The sequence below is a fragment of the Perognathus longimembris genome, chromosome 3, assembly GCF_023159225.1.
Source record: "Perognathus longimembris pacificus isolate PPM17 chromosome 3, ASM2315922v1, whole genome shotgun sequence".
Classification (NCBI taxonomy): domain Eukaryota; kingdom Metazoa; phylum Chordata; class Mammalia; order Rodentia; family Heteromyidae; genus Perognathus; species Perognathus longimembris.
In genome coordinates this window covers 22,411,634-22,432,096 of record NC_063163.1, presented here as the reverse complement: position 1 = coordinate 22,432,096, position 20,463 = coordinate 22,411,634, and the positions used below count along the sequence as shown (strand labels likewise).

General features: G+C 40.7%; 1 protein-coding gene and 1 long non-coding RNA gene across 6 annotated transcripts in view; both read left to right on the top strand.

The window, feature by feature from the left end:
* The window catches only part of Lmo7 (LIM domain 7), a 178,446-nt gene that overhangs the window by 11,020 nt on the left and 146,963 nt on the right, over nucleotides 1-20,463 (top strand). The window lies entirely within an intron of this gene.
* LOC125348198 lies at nucleotides 520-15,288 on the top strand. The gene is made up of 3 exons (XR_007210319.1): nucleotides 520-711; nucleotides 14,118-14,120; nucleotides 15,275-15,288. It is a non-coding gene; the product is annotated as an uncharacterized LOC125348198 (long non-coding RNA).

Sequence of the window (20,463 nt, the reverse complement as noted above, 5' to 3'; positions counted from 1 at the left end):
TATCCAGTCTGATGGAACTGTACTTTTAAGACCACAGAGATGAAAAAAATCAATGTGGTTTACTATAAAATGTCTTAAATTTGAAGCACAAGGCTCTGTTCTATTTTAGAAAACCATGATCTGGGTATACTGAAGATCATCTGGAAGTCACTTAAATCTTGTCCTGACATTATTTCTCCTTTCCCAAATGGGAGAAAAATATCTCCTCTCTCCAGGTTTCTTTTTTTTTTTAAATCCCAGAATAATTTTGTCAAGATATTTTTTTCCCCAAAATTTAGAATCATGTTATGTGAATAGTTTCAGTATAGAGACTTTAAAAAAAAAGGTATAAACAACCACATGTAACAAGAAATTAAGCTTTTCTAACTTTTTTTTTCTTTTGCCAGTCTTGGGGCTTAAACTCAGGGCCTGAGTACTGTCCCTGGCTTCTTTTTATTCCAAGCTAGCACTCTACCACTTGAGCCACAGTACCACTTCTGGCTTTCTGTTTCTGTGGCGGTGGGGAATCGAACCCAGGCCTTCATGCATGCTGGACCAGCACTCTACCACTAGGCCACATTCCCAGTTTATCTTCAGTGTTTAAGACAGTGTTGAGTATTTAGTAAATCTTCCTGGTGTGATCTTTAAGAAACTTTCTCAAATGTTCAAAAACTTCAGTCAGGAGTTAATTGTTCAATCTACAGTAGTATTTTTTACTTTAAATATCAAATTGTACCAGCTTGTTCCTCACATACATGAAGCCCTGGGTTCAATTCCTCAGTACTACATATATAGAAAAAGCCCGAAATGGTGCTGTGGCTCAAGTGGTAGAGTCCTAGCCTTGAGCAAAAGAAGCTCAGGGACAGTGCCCAGGCCCTGAGTTCAAGCCCCAGGACTGGCAAAAAAAAAAAAAAAAAAAAAAAATCCTCTGGTCTCAGCTTCTCATGTACTGGGATTATAAATTTATCCTACCATTCCCAGTGTAACTCTTGTCTCCTTTCTCTTCCCAGGAACCCATGTGTTATTTTGGCATTTATTAGCTGTGAATTCTTTCCTATCAATAATCTTTCAGGAAAATCCAAAGGCTAGTTGACTCGTCGTGGTTATTGTTGGAAACACAGTCAAATGTCTGGAGCTCATTGTTTTCCTATTTTAACTGCCACCTGTCTACCTGAATCATCAGATGAAGGAGTTGTGTATGCAGTGTCCATATATTAACCTTCTTCTTTTCAAAGAAGTTACTTTTTTTTGGTCCTTATATATTACTGTTGGGATATTTGTATATCTTTGTCTCAGCCATTCTTTGTCTCTTACACATCTTTTGGTCTCTTTAAATTGCATTTCATGGGGGCTGGGGATATGGCCTAGTGGCAAGAGTGCCTGCCTCGGATACACGAGGCCCTAGGTTCGATTCCCCAGCACCACATATACAGAAAACGGCCAGAAGCGGCGCTGTGGCTCAAGCGGCAGAGTGCTAGCCTTGAGCGGGAAGAAGCCAGGGACAGTGCTCAGGCCCTGAGTCCAAGGCCCAGGACTGGCAAAAAAAAAAAAAAAAAAAAAAAAAAATTGCATTTCATGTTATTTTTGTTGGGTGTGTATGTATCTTTTGAGTTGTCTTATTAATTTAGCTCTTCTGCTTTCAGTTTGGAAAAGGCAATTGTAAGACCTTTCAAAAAGAACATTTTATAATGTCTTGCTGAAAATGAGCCTAATGAAGTATTTTAGACACAAGCTTTTATAGTCCCTGAACAAAGAAAGTGCATTTTTAGATGCTTTATTCAAAGAATACCATTTATACAACTGCTTCTTTTTAAGCCATCTTGCAAACATTTTTAGAGTTGGAAAATCCTTATAAGACCTGAAAGGTACAACTTGCCAAATACTCGATACTTTTGAAATTTGGGCCCAGTTCTGGTAAAAGAATGTGGTTGACAACCACACTACCATTTACAGTAATCCTTTTTATGTAAGGAAATGCATCTATTTGGCTTAATAAATTCCAGATGAGTTTCTGGCAGCTTGATGACTGCCAAGTCATTGAAATTCAGGTTTCATTATTTAGTTTAGTTACAGCGGCCCTCTCTGCTTGTGATGGCCAGTGTGGTATCCAAATGCTGGGTAAAATTGGGGCACTTTCATGGGTCATTTTGGGGTACAGAATATGATGCCTCTGTTGGCATGATCTGATCTAACAGTTGTCAAGCATTTCCTTTTTGGAGGCTGACCCTGGCCATAAGGATATTGCGTCCAATGCCCATGAAGTTCTGCTTATGCCATAAGGAACTTTCTTAGGAGCTCACCTAGCCATTTCCACTTGCCTCCCCTGCTAAACTCTATAGCGATATCTGCAAAAATGTTTTTAACTGTTAAATGTTCTTTTCAATAATATGTCATGTCCTTTACCAAGGAGGAAGAGATGGCCAATGTTTGGTTGTCAGTGAACTGTCATGTTTATTGGTTGATTCCCTTTCCTCTCTCCCTCCCCCACACCCTCATTTTCATAGCATTTTGCTTGGATACTGTGGCAATAATTGTATCAGCTCTCAGGATTTTATAACATTGCTTTTCCTTTTTTCTGTAGACTCAGTTTCTTCCCAGTACTTTCTCTATTTTTCCTTTTGATTTTGTTCTGTTTTAAGCTGGGGGCTTCTTTTAACTTTTTTTTTTTTTTTTGTGCCAGTCCTGAGGCTTGAACTCAGGGCCTGAGCACTGTCCCCGGCTTCTTTTGGCTCGACACCAGCCCTTTACCTTTTGGGCCACAATGCCACTTTGAGCTTTTTCTGTTTATGTGGTGCTGAGGAATCGAAACCAGGGCTTCATGCATACTAGGCAAGCACTCTACCACTAAGCCACATTCCCAGCCTTCTTTTAACTTTTTAGTGACCTTTTCTATGTGTTTGCTGCGTTCTATATCAATCTTGATATCCATCCATGTTCCTCATTCCTTTCCCTTGACAAAGGACCCATCACTCCTGGTAGTCCTTTCTTAGTCCTTGTGAGATAAAGCCTTAAATTTCTATGCTGCTATTTTGGTGGTGCCTGGAGAAGCAATGAAGAGATATATAGATAGTTCATTGCTTGAGCAGAAGGTGTGTGTGTGTGTGTGTGTGTGTGTGTATGTGTGCATGTGTGTGTGTGTCCTCATGTGTGAATTTTAGACATTTAATACAAAATTCAGTAATAGAAAAACATGGAGTGAATGAGAATTACAATTACTGCAGAGGTATCATTTCATATAAGATGAGTATCACTGTATTAAAGTAAAAAAAGAATACTTTTTTGGTAAAATCTTAAATCTGCATAATGACATTAGGTAAAATTTGTAGCATGAGAAATTATTGAAAGTAGGACAAGGAAAAAATCTATACAATGAAGACAAACTAAAGCCATAGAGAAGTTCAAATTTCGATTTGTGTTCTGCTCCACTACCTGTGCTGGTGAGGGGTCAAAAATGTAAACTCTGCAGCAGTGAGATCAGAATCAGATACAGAATGGAGCCCCATCCGTGCCCTGCTCAGCCCATTTGCCCATATGCTTTCATTACTTGGAGGGCAGAGTATAGAAGGAGAAAAATAATGCCTAGCATGGTGAATGGATGGTGAATCAGAAATGAAGTTTTGATTTAAAACATGTATTATTATGATTATTATTACTATTTTGGTACTGGGGATTGAACTGAAGGCCTTACAACCTCTAATTCCATGCTGTATTTGTGATGTATGTACTACTAGCCAGAGATTGACCTATCTTCCTTCCTTCCTTCCTTCCTTCCTTCCTTCCTTCCTTCCTTCCTTCCTTCCTTCCTTCCTTCCTTCCTTCCTCTTTTTTTCTCTTCTCTCATCTTTCTCACCCCTCCCTCCCTCCTTCCCTCCCTCCCTCCCTCCCTCCCTCCTTCCCTCCCTCCCTCCCTCCCTCCCTCCCTCCCTCCCTCCCTCTGTCCTCCTCCTTCTCCCCTCCCCTTCTTCCCTTTTCTACATCCCTCACACCCTCTTTCTCCTTCCCATCCCTTTTTTCCCCGTCTCCTCTTCCTTCTCCCTCCTTCCCTACTTCCTTCTCTTCCTCCTTCCCTTCCTTTGTGGTACTGGGGTTTGGGGATTGAACTCAGGGCCTTATGCTTGTAAAGGGATCAAGTGCTGTACCATGTAGCTATGTGCCCCAGCCCCTTTTACTTTAGTTTGTTTTGATAGGGTTTCTTAAGCCTTCATTGGATCTTAGTCTTCCTTCACCTCCTGCATAGCTGAGATTACAGGTGTGGGCCATTAATTTTGGCCCCAGTATTTTAGTGTTGACATCATCGTTATATTTTGGGGTTTTGTTGTAGCACTGGAGATTGAACCCACATGCCTTATGTAAAGCAATTGCTCTACCACTGAGCTACCTCTGCAGCTGCCCCCCTTCCTCCCCCCCCACCCTGTCCCTACCCCCAATCCCTTCCCACATTTTTCAGTGCAGGAGATTGAACCCAGGGCCTTGCACATGCTGCACATGGACTACTACTGACCTGTGCTCCTAGTTCTTTGTTTTTCTTAAAATTCTGGAAAAAGAAGGAAATTAACATACATTGCATATGTATGAAAACATGCATTCTGAAGATGAGAAGACTGAAGAGCAAATGGCTTAATGGACCCAAAGAACAAGCTGCAGACTCAGGTTATGGTATCAGTTCTGTGCTTGCTTGCTGTCTGTCTTTCTTTCTTTTTTTTTTGCCGAAATGCAAAAGCAAGGCTTTGTCTTTCTTTTTTTATCGTGGGGCTTGAACTCTGGGCCTAGGTGCTATCACTGAGCTAATCAGTTCAAGGTTAGTGCTCTACTACTTGAGCCACAGCACCATTTCTAGTTTTCTGGTGTGATTAATTGGAGATAAGAGTTTCACTGACTTTCCTGTCTGGGCTGTCTTTGAGCTGTGATTCTCAGATCTCAGCCACCTGATTAGCTAGATTATAGACAGGAGAACCAGCGTCCAGCTCAAATATACTATTAATGTTTCTTATTATTGATCATCTATCCAATAGTTGAGAATGGTTGTTCAATATGTATTAAAATATTTAACTTAAGCATTTTTCATATATAGGATACACTTTGAAACCTGGACTATGACATTTTCTCTTAAATTATGGCATTGGAGTGATTGAATGCGTACTTTGTGTTTCTGAGGGGTTGTCATGGTTATGGTTTCTGAGGTGCCGTATTTAGCCTGTGGTCAGTAGACTATAGAGGGTTTATAGTTAGAACCAATGGAGCAAAATTGTAGCCAACAAGTTTCCTCTGGCTGTAAAATCTATGGCTCTTGGAGAGGTTACGTCAGTGCTCTTGGCTATGAAGAAGCCTGGTTTGGGCTGGCACACTGGCAGGATCTCCGAGACCTGCCCTGTGAAGAGGGTGAGAGGTACTGCAGAATTCTTCCTTGTTGTTTTTCCCTGTCTAGTCAACAATCAAGGATGACCAAGCATCCCCCTTTGTTTCTGTTGGCATCCTCTCTGTTCTTCACAAAAGGGTGGTGGGTTTTTAATCTCCAGTACCTCCGAACATCACCTATTTTCAAACAGTCTTTTGATTTCCAAGTACTTTGTAAAAGGATTTCACTAAGTAGCCAGTCTGGCTTGGAACTCATTGTATTCCCTTTTTGAACTTGCAATCCTCCTGCTTCAACTTCGCCAGTGCTGGGGTTTCAGGGATGGCTAGCACACTTCATGGCTTTGTAACCATTACTCCTATCTTTCTAGTGGTAATCAAGTTAAAATAGAGTCATTAGGGCAGGTGCTGGTCCAATATGATAGTTTTCTTACACAAAGGGCATCTTTGGGTACAGAGATGGACACACTGACAGAAGGTGGCTATGTGGAGATAAGGAGTTGAGAGTAACACTTCTGTAAGCAAATGAATAACAGATTGCCAGTAAGCCAGCTGAACATTGGGGAAGGCAAGGAATGTTCCTTTTCTTACCTGTTTCAGGAGAGCATGGCTCTGCAATCCCCCAAATTTTAGACTTGTAGACTTCAGAACTTTGAAACAATAAACTTCTGTCAGTCTAGGTGACAAAGTACTATTTTGTTACAACCTACTTAGTATACTATGGTTCTTGAAACCATAAAGGCATTCATACATATGTCTTATATCCACATGTGGGTAATGAAGTTGGGTTTTTATGCCTGTAGGTGAGATGAGGTAAAGTTGACTACTGACTACTGCCAACTTCCATAAGCACTGTTCATTTTTCCTTCAGCTTTCTTGGCAACAGAAGAATCTATTCCTTTCCCCTTTGCTGCTTCTGTAAAAATGCATCCAAGTCTATATGTAGATGGCCTTGTTTTTAACTTCTCTGCTGTTTGGTTCACTGTTGCTACACTGGTGTTCCTGCTTTTCTCTCTCCCTCTCTCTCCCTCTCTCCCTCCCCCCCCCCCTCTCTCTCTGTGTCCTGTGGCTTGAGCTCAGGGACTGGGCACTGTCCTTGAGCTTCTTTTGTTCAAGGCTAGAGGCTAGAGCCCTACCACTTGAACCAGAGCTCCACTTCTAGCTGTTTTGGTAGTTTAGTGGAGATAAAAGTCTCATAGACTTTCCTGCTCAGGCTGGCTTCCAATGGTGATCCTCAGATCTCAGCAGCTCCCCTCCTTCCCCCAGCAAGTAGTGAGGATTACAGGAGTGAGCTACTGGCACCCAGTTTTTCCTGCTTCTTTTTCTTTTACCAGTCCTGGGGCCTGAATTCAGGGCCTGGGCACTGTCCCTGGCTTCCTTTTGCTTAAGACTAGCACTCTGCCACTTGAGCCACAGCACCACTTCCAGCTTTTTCTGTTTATGTGGTGCTGAGGAATTGAACCCAGGGCTTCATGCATGCTAGGCAAGCACTCTGCCACATTCCCAGCCCCTTTCCTGTTTCTTATTGATCATGAGGTGTGTCTGCTGTCATGTGTTTAGAGGAATCTCCTCTTCAGCTTTTCAGAATTGATTTAGCTAGTTTAAATTAGTCTCCTCTTCTTTGTCTTCCTCTTCTTCCTTCTTGTCTTCGTGCGTCTCCTCTTCCTTCTCCACTGTTTCTGGAGATAGGTAGTTGTCTCCATGAAGCTCAAGCTCGTGGTCTTCCTGCTTCAGCCTTCTGAGTGCTGGGATTTCAGGCCAGGTGCCATTATACCTGCTCTTACATTTTTGTTTTTCCCATATTATCAATGCAGAAAGACCTTTGATGCATACTGCTGAAATTTGCTGGAACTTGCTTGATTTCCCAGAGCAGCTGTGGAGAATTGACGTTTTTTACAGTATTCTATCACATCTGCAAACAGAACCTATTTTTTTTTCAAGTTAAAATATTTTTTTTTCCTCTGGTATCTTTTAAGAATCATGGTTAAAGTTCTTGATTAAAGGATTAGGTTGAATCTAGGAACTTTATAATTACTTTTAAATTTAATTTTATTGTCAAGGTGATGTACAGAGGGGTTACGGTTACATACGTAAGGAAGTGAGTGCATTTCTTATCACACTTGTTACCCCCTCCCTCGTTTTTCTCCCATCTTCCCTCCCCCTAGCCCTCCCCCACTTCCAATTTGTACAGTTAATTTCCAATATATTGTCTTGTGAGTATCACTGTTGCATTGGTTTGTCCTTTATCCTTTGTCTTACCATTTTGATGTTGCCTTTCCCTTCCCTAATTCAGAAAAGGTATATACAATACCCAGGGTACCAAAATTAAATACATTGACAACAGGGGCTAAACCATAGGAAAGAAAAAAGAAATCATTTCACATAGTACATTAAAAACAACAACAATGAAAAAAACCTCTTGTTTCGTAGCTTGGAGTTCATTTCACTTTATACTTTTGCTGTTGCTCTTAATAGTATCTTTTTAGATTATATCTTCTAATTGGTTAGTATAAAAATCTTTTTTTTGTTGTTGTTGGTTGTGGGGCTTGAACTCAACACCTGGGTACTGTTCCTGAGCACCTGGGCACTGTTCCTGAGCTCTTTTGCTTAAAGCTAGCACTTTGAGCGACAGTGCCACTTCCAGTTTTCTGTTGGTTAATTGGAGATACAAATTTCAGACTTTCCTCCCTGGGCCAGCTTTGAACAGTGATCTTCAGGTCTCAGCCTCCTGAGTAGCTAGGACTATAGGCATGGGCCACAGTGCCTGGCCAGCTTATCTTTTATTGAGAAAGTCAACTGCCTTATTAGCTTTGAGTTGATTGATTTTTTTTTTCTTTGTAGATGACCAAATCATTTCTAAATCATCAGTTTTATCTCTTTCCTTCTACCCTCTCATTTTTACATTCATCAGGAGCTCCTGCATAATGTGGCCTCTTTAACTTGTTACTGATTTAATAGTACTGTATCAAATATTTTTTGTTATAGTTAGTGTATATATCATTAAAATTTACACCACTCTGTTCAGTAGATTTTGATAAATATAACTTAAAAATCAATTTATATATATGTTTCCTCATTCTTTGTTTTGAGAATATTTATTACAACTAGATGTTGAACTAATTTTTGACATGTTAGAATTATGTGAATCCTTTCCTTAAACTCATTCATATGGTAAAACATGCTGACAAATAATAGCTACCTTTCCTTCCTTGGAATAAATTCTTTTTTTTTTTTTTAGAATGGATAAAAGTTTAAATTTTCTATATTGCCAGTGAGACCAGAAAGCATACTTGTTTCCTTGCAGTCGTGAGGCAATGTGGGATTTCCAGCCAGATTTATTGGGCAATAACGAACACATAGAACTTAGAGCATTTGTGAATGTGAGGAAAAACTACTACATCATAGTGAAAAAAACCCAAGTTAACCTCTGTGCACATGCATGAGTGTTCCTAAAGGACTCCACCCACGAAACATGCAGAATGGCAGGAGGAGATGTGCATTCTCCACCGCCTGATGATGGGGCTCCTCAGAAATCCTGGAGCTCTGACAGCCTCTGTGAGATACTAGGCTGGATTTTGTGTCTCCTCATGGAATAAATTCTTCATCATGAAGAATTGTTAAAATATGTTTGCTTTTGTTACTTGACATTTTCAAAACATTTTTTTCTCATTTACATTTGTCAGTGAATTACTTTTGTATCTTACGTGTGAACATTATGTTGACAAGGATTGCAATTTTATTACCCTCCTAAAATGAATCGTGTTCCTTCCTTTCTTGTTCTGGGACAGATTTTGTGAGGGTGCTGATTTAAAAAGTCCATTTCTTTTTATGTTTGTTTTAGCATTTTGTAGGATTCTGGAAATCCATTTTAGACTCTGTCCTTTTTTTTTTTTCCCTGTTGGTTGTGGGGTTTGAACTCAGGCCCTGGGCGCTGTCCCTGAACCTCTTTGTGTTCAAGGATCATGCTCTACCACTTGAGCCACAGCTCCTCCAGCTTTTGAGTGGTTGATTGGAGATTAGAGTCCTACAGGAACTTTTCTGTTTGGGCTGGGGCTGTCTTGGAACTGCAATCCTCAGATCTCAGCCTCCTTAGTAGCTGGGATGAAAGGCATGAGCCACCAGTGCCCAGTTCTATCCACTGTTGTTTTTTTTTTTTTTGAATAGTTACTTATTTATTGTCAAAGTGATGTACAGAGGGGTTACAGTTTCATACATAAGGCAGTGGGTACATTTCTTGTACAATTTGTTACTTCCTCCTCTATCCACTTTTTAAAATACATTCTGAAGAGTGAAAGAACCTATCCAGTCTTGTACTTTATCCTTGTACTTTTTCCTCAGGTTAGGCCATCTCCTGCATTAGCTGGGATTATAGGTCTGAATTACTAGGCTTGACTTGGTTTGTTGAGATAGGGCTTCTTAACTTTTTGCATGGGCTAACCTCTTACTGTAACCCTCCCATTTTCTGCCTCTTGAATAGCTGGAATTATAGGCATGAACCTCTCTGTACCTACCATCTTTCTTTCTGTTGCTTTCTTCAGATACCTTGACTTCCTAGTGGGGATAAGCTGTGTTCCTCAGTTTCCCTTACTAGGATAAAATGCCTGAGGTAACTTAAATGGACTGGTATATTGTGGTTGATGGCTTAAGAGGTTTCAGTCCTTGGCCCACTGGCTTGATGGCCTTTGTGGGTGGTGGCCACTATCCATCATGGCAGTGAACACGGGGAAGAGGAAAGTCGTGTCAAACCATAATGTCCTTTATGAATTGAGCATAGTGCCCATAGTGGTGAGTTCATCTTTATGCTGTATTTCCCAGGAAAACAATGTGCAAATCATTAGTGTCAGGATCTTGTACTCAAGGCTTGGATGCTGTCTCTTAGCTTTTTTTTTGTTCAAGTCTGGCACTCTACCATATCTCCACTTCCAGCTTTTTGTTGGTCAGAGCTTTTTTTTTTTTTTTTCTTTTTTTTTTTTTGCCAGTCCTGGGCCTTGGACTCAGGGCCTGAGCACTGTCCCTGGCTTCTTTTTGCTCAAGGCAGCACTCTGCCACTTGAGCCACAGCGCCACTTCTGGCCATTTTCTGTATATGTGGTGCTGGGGAATTGAACCGAGGGCTTTATGTATACAAGGCAAGCGCTCTTGCCACTAGGCCATATCCCCAGCCCTGGTCAGAGCTTTTTGTTGGTCTGGCTTTTTGAGGATCAGAGGCTTCCAGCTCTGATCCTCAGATTCCAGCTTCCTGAGTAGCTAATTTGCAGGCGTGAGCCACAGCTGCCTGGCTGTAATGCAAAGCTGTTGCTTGTTTGGTTTAAAAGAATCCAAACAGGATATTCAAATTTTGACAGAAATGCCTCTTATGTGTCAAAAAACTTATGAAACAGGTATTAGGTATTAATCCTAGTATATTTTAGTGTTGGTATCAGTTTGAGTATTTTTTTTCTTTTGGTTCCACTACTGGGACTTGAACCCAGGGCCTGGGTTCTGTCTCTGAGTTTTTTTGCTCAAGGCTAGTGCTCTGCTACTTGAGCCACAGCTCTACTTTCAGATTTTTTTTTTGGCAGCTAATTGGAGATAAGAGTCTCATGGACTTTCTTGCCCAGACTGGCTTCAAAACTGCAATCCTCAGATCTCGGCCTCCTGCGTTTCTAGGATTACAATCCCCTGGCATCAGTTTGAGTCTTTTATGGCAAGTATAACATAGTTTGGTGCCCGTGGCTCATACCTGTAATCCCAGCTGTCTAGAAGGCTGAGATTCCATCTTCAGTTAACTGGCAAAAAGCTGGACTGGAGGCTTGGCTCAAGTGATAGTGCCCAGCAAATGTGAGGCCCTGAGTTCATGCCCTGGTCCTTTCAGTTATGTTTCCTATGAAGGTTAAACCTAGGGCTTCCTTAGGTTGACTAAAACTACCTTGCTTGGGAATTTGTCTATTATTTCTCAGTCTGTAGGTTTTTCAGAAGATCAGAAAAGCAACTTAGTTTCAGCTTCCTGTTGTGGAACCTTAGTATGGCATAAGAGACTGCATTTTGGTTTGTCTTTGGATTTAGTATTGTTGAGGGGAGTAGAGATGATTCCATCTTGATTAGGGAAACATGGTAGCAAATGTTGGGGGGAGTAGAGCTGACTCCATCTTTATTAGGGAAACATGGTAGAAATTGTTAACATGAAGTTAAATATTAGGTCAACCTGACCACAATATTCTGCTTCTGTAAATGGCTTGCTTAACTCGTTTGTTGCTTGCTCTACCCCCTGCATCAATGTCCCACATCTGTGCTATGCTTTTACCTCTATAAACCCCAGCTGGAGCACTGTTAGGGGTCACAGTTTCAGCTCCTGAGTCTGTGCTGCATCCCTGGCTGGTCAGTTCACTTTTTGCTTCCCCAATAAATCCATCTTTTTGCTTGAGACTGTCTCTGAGTGGTGGACTCTTGGAGTAACATGGAATCTCATCCCTCGAACCCCATAACAGTGTGAAAGCTCAGTCCAAACTAACAGTCTCTTTATATATGATTTTTATTTAACAAAAATGGCTAGGGAAAGATTAGTGTTTTCCATCATGTATTCAAATCTAGAGCTTGTAGAATTTAACAAATGATGGTAAATAGCAATTTTACTTTATTTACAAAAGTGCTGGCAAACAGCATCTACAAAAACAGCTTTTCACCCCCAATTCTGGATGGTGTATTTGAAACCCAACAAGTAGGCAAATTCTAACTCAGGTAACTTCTGATCCTTGAGAGAACATTTCTAAATACCCTTAAAAGGCAATGATGTCATGTGTGAGTAGTTGTGTATTTCTGTTTATAATTAATTTGGAAACATTTATATCTTGTGGTTGAGGTTGACAGCTACAAAAGTATTGTTCTTAGTTAGAAGAATTGGTGCCTATTTGTGTTCACTTGCCCTGGAAATCTGCGAGTGATTTCATTGCTAAATTAGACACTAATAGAATAGATTAAATTTATCTGCTCCCCCTTTTGTTTTGAAAGTGCAGTGGACTAAACTCAGGGGCTAAGCTTCCTAGACAGGCTCTCTTACTCTTGGGCCATGCTCTCAGCCCTGTTTTGTCTTCTTTCTGTACTCTGAAGATGCTTACCTATTTTTGGGGGTGGGGGTGGGCAGTACTGGGTTTTGAACGCAGAGTGAGACAGACAGTATAGATTCACTTTCTTCTGTCTGCTGATAAGGAGAAGAGAGATTGTATGATAGAAGGGAGTGAGATTAAGAAGAGTGAGCAATGCTCTGTCTTGGCCCCACCTGCGGCAGACTGTTGGCTATATTATCCCCTTTCAGGCTCATGGACTCCCTGAGAGTTCAATATGTGAGCTGCCCTGTTGCAAACTCAGGCTGCCCATGGAAATGATTGCCACATAAGAACATGAGCTGATTTTTCTCTGTATTTTTGGTGCTCTTTCTTCATGACACCGTATATTGTATTGTTCAAATAATAAAGGCTTACTGGGGCTCCTGGGCAGAGGCATCAGGATATAGGATAGAACACAATCAGGTGGAAACCATGTTGCTTGTGCCAAAGGTGTAGAGAATGGCTGTGCTCCAAGGTTTCCCTTACAGCTCTGTCCCCAAGTCTGTGTGTCCCTGGGGCATGGCAGGTGGCTCTGAGCTAGAGGCTTGGCTTCCCAAGGATTCTTCGTACTAGGCCCATCTATTCTAGTAGTGCCTCAACTACCTCTCACTTTGAATCCAGAATGGAAAGAATTGCTGTTGCTTTCATAACTTGTGAAAAAAAACTTGAGCAAAATCATAATAAAAATCCAATAAAAATACAGTGCTCACTTCCTGGCATACTATTTGTGGCCCATCAAGATATTGTGGATGATACTTTCAGATATATTGCTATGCATTTTGGAAAAAATATACTTTTGTTGTTAAGGTGTTGTCCAGAGGGGTTACTATCTCATAAGGCAGGTAATAAGTACATTTCTTTTTAGAGAATCTCCCCGCCTCAGACCCCCATCCCCGCACTGTGAATTTTATTGAAGGATGTAAGGAAAAATGAAAATACCTGGGAAAAGTTCCAGTTTCTGGCAGCAGAGGTCAGGGTGCGTCTGTGTATGTCTTCATTGGCAAACAACATCAAGGTGAAGGAACCTGGCACAATGCAAATGAATGGAAGGATGAAGGCTTCCTTTGCATTCTTCGCCTACCCGCCTGCCCCAAGTTGTCCTTGAAATATCATGGCACCTGTAGCTGGAAGATTTTTCTCACTTGGATATTAGCTCAATTTGTTTGTTTATGCTGATACTGGGGCTTGAACTCAGAGCCTGGGCACTACCCTCAGCTTTTTTGCTCCAGGCTGGCACTTTGAGCTACAGTTCCACATTTAACTTTTTGGTAGCTAATTACAAATAAGGGCCTCACAGACTGTCACAGCCAGCTTAGAACTGAGATCCTCAGATCTCGGTGTGGGCCATAGGCAACTGGCATCCCACTTTTTAAAGGGAAAGCAAGCCTGGTGACAGGAAATGAAAAATATTCCTTTTAAAAACAGTCTTTAATGGCCATCTTATTACAGCAAGATACTGCCTTTGAGTGACTTTGTTTAAAAAGCAATGGGAAGGTGTTAGCTACTTAATTTCCTACCACCCGTCTTTTTCTTACTCTCCTCACTTTCCTTCCTTTTTTTCTTTCTTAGCAGTACTGGGATTTGAACTCAGAGCCTGTGCTTGCTGAACAGACATGTAACTACTGCTGAGCTGTACCTCCAGCCTTGAAAACCTATTTTTTTTCAAACAAAGAATAACAGTTACTTATTAACTAAGTTGAAAGAGTTGGTCAACAAGACATGATGGTTATTAACATAAAATTAAAGATTTATATAAGTTGGTATCACAAATTTCTCCTTGGAACACATACATGTTCATGCACATACACAGATACACACACAGACACACACACACTCACACACATACATACATACATACATACACACACACACAGTGGTAGACTATCAGCCTAGCATTTTCCAAGGACCTGGGTTCTATTCCTAGCATTAGAAAACAAATCTAAGCAAAACAGCAACAAAACTGTTTTCTAAGACACAAAGGCAAAGTTTGTAAATGTTTCCTAAAACTGCCAATATTTATAAAAATCTGCATTGTTCAGAATAAATTGGTATGAATAAATACATGAGGTGAAATGCAGCCACATTACTGCTATATGTGGACACTCAATAAATGTTGGTTGAATGTGTGAAATATGATTATGCTGCAAAGGATAGCACGTTTATGCTTAAATATAGGCCTTTCTGGTGATTTACTGAAATAATTTTCACTGTTCTTGGTGGTGAATTGCTATGATTGTTAATGTAATTACAGTTAACAAACATGGTTTCTCAGAGCTTGTCCTGACTTACATACTGCCACATCACACCCAGAAGTGGCTATTTTGCATTCATCACTACATTAATAGGAATAGATCTGAGTTTGGCCACACAGGGAACAGAACTCAAGCTGGGTAGCAGGTAGGTAATGGGACACCGGGTGGAGAGCAGGAATTTGTTAGGTGTTGGTTCTCCATTGAATTCTGTGAATATCTCTCTCTTTGTATCAATCCACACCTGAAGATTAGGGCTGTGCTGCTCTGGATAAAACGTCCCTTATTTAATACATTCCACAGCCGCCACCAATTGAATGAGAAGGTGAAATTTAAGCTTCCTTTCACTGGCTAACAAAGAGGAGAATGCATTGCATTATTAACCAAGCTTTTAGCCAAGAAGAGGGGTGCAAGGTAAATAAGAGGAAGACAACCTCTTCTTCTTGCTTTTTAAACAAAGTGATTCAAAGGGAGTAAGTACCTCCTTTCTGTAATAAGGTGGCCATCTCTTTGAAGATTGCATGTTTGTAAAGTCCTTTCATAAAGGACTTTTCACTTATCAGGTGTTTAAAATTTTTAACTTGGAATTGCCACTTGAAATTTGTCATTGAAGTTTTAAATATGAAAGCAGTGAAGTTTTAGTATTTGGATGAAATCTTTTTTGTGTGTGTTTGAGATAAGCATAACTTACCTTCTGTGTGTGTGTGTGTGTGTGTGTGTGTGTGTGTGTTGGCTATGAGCTTTGCACTTGCTAGGCAGGTGTTTTACCACCTGTGCTATATCTCTAGCCCATATTTTTCTTGGTTAATTTTTTTTTAAAATTTTATTGACAAGGTGTTGTGAAAAGGGGGTACAGTTACATCATAAAGTTTTCTTGGTTATTTTGAGGTAGGGTCACAAAGTGATGTCTAGGCCAGCTTAGGATGCAATCCTTCTATTTGTGCTACCTGTGTCACTGGGAATGATAAGCATGGACCATTGTTCCCAGTCATTGTGCTTCCTCCATAACTGGGATATAATACGTTTGTGCTACTCAGGCAGCCATTGATTGAGAGGGAGGCCTACAAATTTATGTGCCCTATCTTGATCTGTTTCTCAAGTAGCTAGTATTACAGACTTGAGCTACTGCAACAGGCTTTTACCTTTCTTTTTCAGAAGATGGTGAGATCTTGTGGTATGGAAGGAACCCACTATTCTTTTTAACTTTTTTTTTTTTTTTGAGACTCTCATAGGCCAGGCTTGCTGCGCTCTTTCCACCTTCCTATTTCTACCTCCTGCATGCAGAGATTATAGCCATACTGACATCCTCAGCTTATTCTTCATGATTTTGTTTAATTCAGAAAAGTTAGAGCTAATTAGGCAAATTATATAATTATTTAGGGAATATATTGCATTAATAGGCAATGTTATAATTGATCATCATTGAATACCATTATGACATAATAATGCACATATTAGTTAATTATTTTGCTAATGTGTACATGAAGCAGTAGTAGAGACTGGCTATTGAACCATGGAAAATCTTCTACAAAAATTGAATGCATTATTATTAATTATAGCTTCATTTACTTTAATGCTTTTGTAGTGTAATTGAATAACCACTACTATCCTCAAGTTCGTCTTTGACTAGCCTTGCTAGTCACTTCACTAATCTTCACTAATACCTGAAATCAGAATTTAATGAATGTTCTTTATTGATATTCCTAAGCTACAGTGCATTCAGATTTTCATTCATTCAACAAATGTTTAGGGACCTACAATACACTAGTAATTTTTCTAGCTATTTGGGATACATTAGTGGGAAAAAAATCAGATATACATATAGAATAAGTGATAAGTTTATTTTCATCATTTAGCCAAGTTGATTGAACTAGCTGAGAGTCTTGTGCTGAAAGGAGGGGAAGATTTTCCGTGGAGTATAACAGCAACTTTCTTTTTGAGGAAAGTTGTCAATGGTGGCCAAGTTGTTTATTCCACAGGGTGGTGCTGTTCCTTGGTGGCCCTGGGGAACTGGGCTTTCTAGCCATCCTGAGGCTCACAGCCTTCCCCCTCCCTGCCTCCACCCCTGTCTCCCTTGTTAGGGCTCTGCTTCTCTTAGTTTGAACGAGGGATTTGCCATCAATTTCTTTACAGTGGGGGTGTGTGTGTGTGTGTGTGTGTGTGTGTGTGTGTGTGTGTGTGTGTGTCTCCCTTGTTAGGGCTCTGCTTCTCTTAGTTTGAACGAGGGATTTGCCATGAATTTCTTTACAGTGTGTGTGTGTGTGTGTGTGTGTGTGTGTGTGTGTGTGTGTGTGTTACAAAGGAAATGAATGTTAGGAAGTATAGACTTTTTTCCCCCTGTTTGAACTTTGTCTTAAATACAGATGGTTTTGCTATTCCATAATTTAGTGTTTGTTGTCAGAGTGATCTGTGTTCACCCATGAATGTAATCTCTTTCTTGTCTTTCCCAGCTTGGTAAAAGTGTTTATGACACAAGCAGATGATTTTGTGAAACCTAAGACTCTCTTTGAATTGGAAATGGGGAGAAAAGACCGTAGACACATTTGTTTAGTTGTTTATTATTTGTTTATTGCTTAAGTCTAACACCTGTCAGGTCTGAGCCCTCTCACATTCTGCACAGCTGTTTGTCTTTGTACCTACTGGGTTCTGCTCTGTATTTGTTTTTGCCTATGGCTTTGTGCATGCTAGGCGGGCTCTCTACCACTGAGCCATATCCTCAGCTCTAGATTTTGTCTTTTACAGGCCACTATGAATTGTTGCTGTTTTTTCTTCGTGTGTGTGTGTGTGTTGGTCTGGGTGATTTAACTCAGGGCCTGCTCAACGCTGGTGTTCTACCATTTGATCCACAGCTTTACTTTCAGCTTTTTGGTGGTTAATTGGACATACATAAGAGTCTCATGGACTTTCTTGCCTGAGCTGGCTTCATACCTTGATTCTCAGATCTCAGCTTCCTGAATAATTAGGATTTGGACATGAGCCACTGATACCCAGTACCTTACATATAACGCCTTGTATGGAACTAACAAAGAAAATGGACTTGATCCAGGGGGGTACTAAATTTTATGAATATTTACTACGTATTATGTCATAGGCACCTTGCTGTAATCATTAGCCCTAAATGGATGTGTTGCATGTGCTTTGCTCATCTTGAAGATACAGGGTGGGAAAAGCAGATCTAGAAGGCGCAGATACCTATACAGATGGATTGGTAAATGGTAGAGGGCGTGTTCATCAGCTGTTGCCAAGACTCAGCTGCTTGAAAACCCCAAGTATGGTCTTTAGAGTTAGAATGGCCCAAAGGGCTTGTTACACAATCTACTGGGTCCCAGTTGCATTAGTCTCTCTGCCCCAGACAGGCCCTGGGGCAATTTGTGTGTCACTAAGTTAGGAAGCCTGGGGTAGGGTGGCCTTTAAAAACAAACAAACCTGGCTAGTGGTTTAAAATTTCCATGGGTGAAAATGGACTTAGATAAATAGTCTGGGCTTTCCTATCAGGTTGTACATAGGTGGGCTCAAGGAGAAAGTAGAATGTGGGAAGTTTGGAAGCTGCCAGAGGTCAGCATAAAAAAACAAAGTCTTTCTTTTTCTGTGTGTGTGTTTTGTTGATGCTGAGCACACTTGCCATTTATTGGTTGGTTGATGGACTGGTTGTTCCTGTACTGGGGCTTGAAGTCAGGACCTGGGCTTTATTCCTTAGCTTTTTGGCTTCAGGCTGAAAATGTACTATTTTGAGCCACAGCTCCACTTTCTGGCTCTTTTGGTGATTAATTGGATGTAACAGTCTCATGGACTTTCCTGCTTGGACTGGCTTTGAACCATGATCCTCAGATCTGACTCCTAAGTAGCTAAGATGATAGGCCTGAGACCAGTCTTTTTTTTTTTTTTTTTTTGGGGGGGGGCAGTCCTGGGCCTTGGACTCAGGGCCTGAGCACTGTCCCTGGCTTCTTCCCGCTCAAGGCTAGCACTCTGCCACTTGAGCCACAGCGCCGCTTCTGGCCGTTTTCTGTATATGTGGTGCTGGGGAATCGAACCTAGGGCCTCCTGTATCCGAGGCAGGCACTCTTGCCACTAGGCTATAGCCCCAGCCCCTGAGACCAGTCTTTTAAGTTGTGCAAGGGTATGGATTGAGATATAGATTTTTTCCTCCTCCTCCTTCTTTTCTCTTCTTCCTCCTCCTCCCTCCCCTTCCTATGCTCCTTCCCCTTTCTCTCCTCCTCATCCTCTTCCTTCCTTTCCCCTCCTCTTCTTCCCCTTCCCCTTCTTTTCCTCCTCCATCTTCACCTCCTCCTTCTCCTCCATCTCTTTTTCCTTTGCATATAGATTTCCAATTGTATCCCAGTTCCAAATACTGTCATCCAGGCCTAGCATCTCATCTTTGTATTTTTCCAAAATACATTGCTTTTTCATCAATGCCCCTCTGCTCTAGCACTTTTATAAACACAGTGGGATGTCTGCAGAATATCCACTGGTGATATCAAACAGAGGAAGGAATCTTTTTCCATGTATTCCAGCTTTGACACTTTGAAATTTAGTGGTCCTCTCTCCCTTCCTCTCTATCTATTTTCTCTCTTTCTCTTTGCAATTTTAACCATGCAAGAAAAAAAGTCTTTTGAGAAGGCCACTGGAATTTGGCAGTTCCTTTTGTGTACATTGAGTTAAATGGAAGGGAAAAATAGAGGGAGGCTTAGAAATTTTGTAACCCAGCTTAACAGTAATAAGGGTGACTGATTCAAACCTTGAATTCCTAAGCATATTCTTTCTGTTCATCGCTACCCATTTTAAAGGAAGAGCCTTAATTTTCTTCTTATATATGTATAACATAATTTATATACACATATAAATATACACATAATATATATTATATGTGTATATATAAACACACACATTTCCCCTTTGTGAGGAGCTTTTAGTACCTATTCTTAGAGGCTCCTTCAAGGCTTGATATGATTGTCATTGTGATTTGTTGGGTTCATAGTGATAAATTTCACCTTCCTCCACCAATTTATAAATTATTGTGTAGATGAAGATGAAGTAATGATGGAAAAAACTTTAATATATTTACCTTAACTTTTCAGTCATCTATCATTCATGTAACTAACTCCTTCAGAATTTTAGCCAACAAGGAAAAGTTCTGCCTGTGAATATCCTTTGGTTTAGATTTTCTATGGAATTCGCCTTTGTTTAATTCTGCGTAGCAGAGTGTCTATAAACATCCTGCAAGAGGCAGACATGAATTTGGAGTAATGGGATTGGAGTTTCTGCAAACCTTGCTGGCCTCTGGGAATGAGGTTTTTCTGCCACATAGCTGAGTGTTCTTCCCCCTCTTCTGGCTATGGTTGACTCATGTTTGTGTGAAGTGGAAGGAAACTTAAGCCGCATCCCCCACTATGGTCTCCAAAAGAATGTCAAAGAAAGGGAGCAATTAAAAGATGAAAGCCTGGCCATGAGTCTGCTGTCTTTCCTGGGTGGCCTCAGGCCTGGTCATTGAGAGGAGGTAATTGAGCCTGTGGATTGTTTCCTTGTATTTGTCCTATGTGAAAGAACGCAGTACTCAGCTATGCCTTGTTTGTACCAAAATGGCTTCTGAACAACATGCTGATGGGGAAATCTGATTTCAGGTTTATCTGTGAAGGCAGATAAGAATAGGAGAAGAAGGGAAGGGTTTGTAATAGTCTGGATGAGCTATGGAGGGGAGGAAAACCTTTCAACCCTCCCAGATTTGATACATAAGGATCAACAAGAGAAAAGACACACATAATTCTTACTTGCATAGAGGCATCACAGGAAAGAAGAGGGATGCAA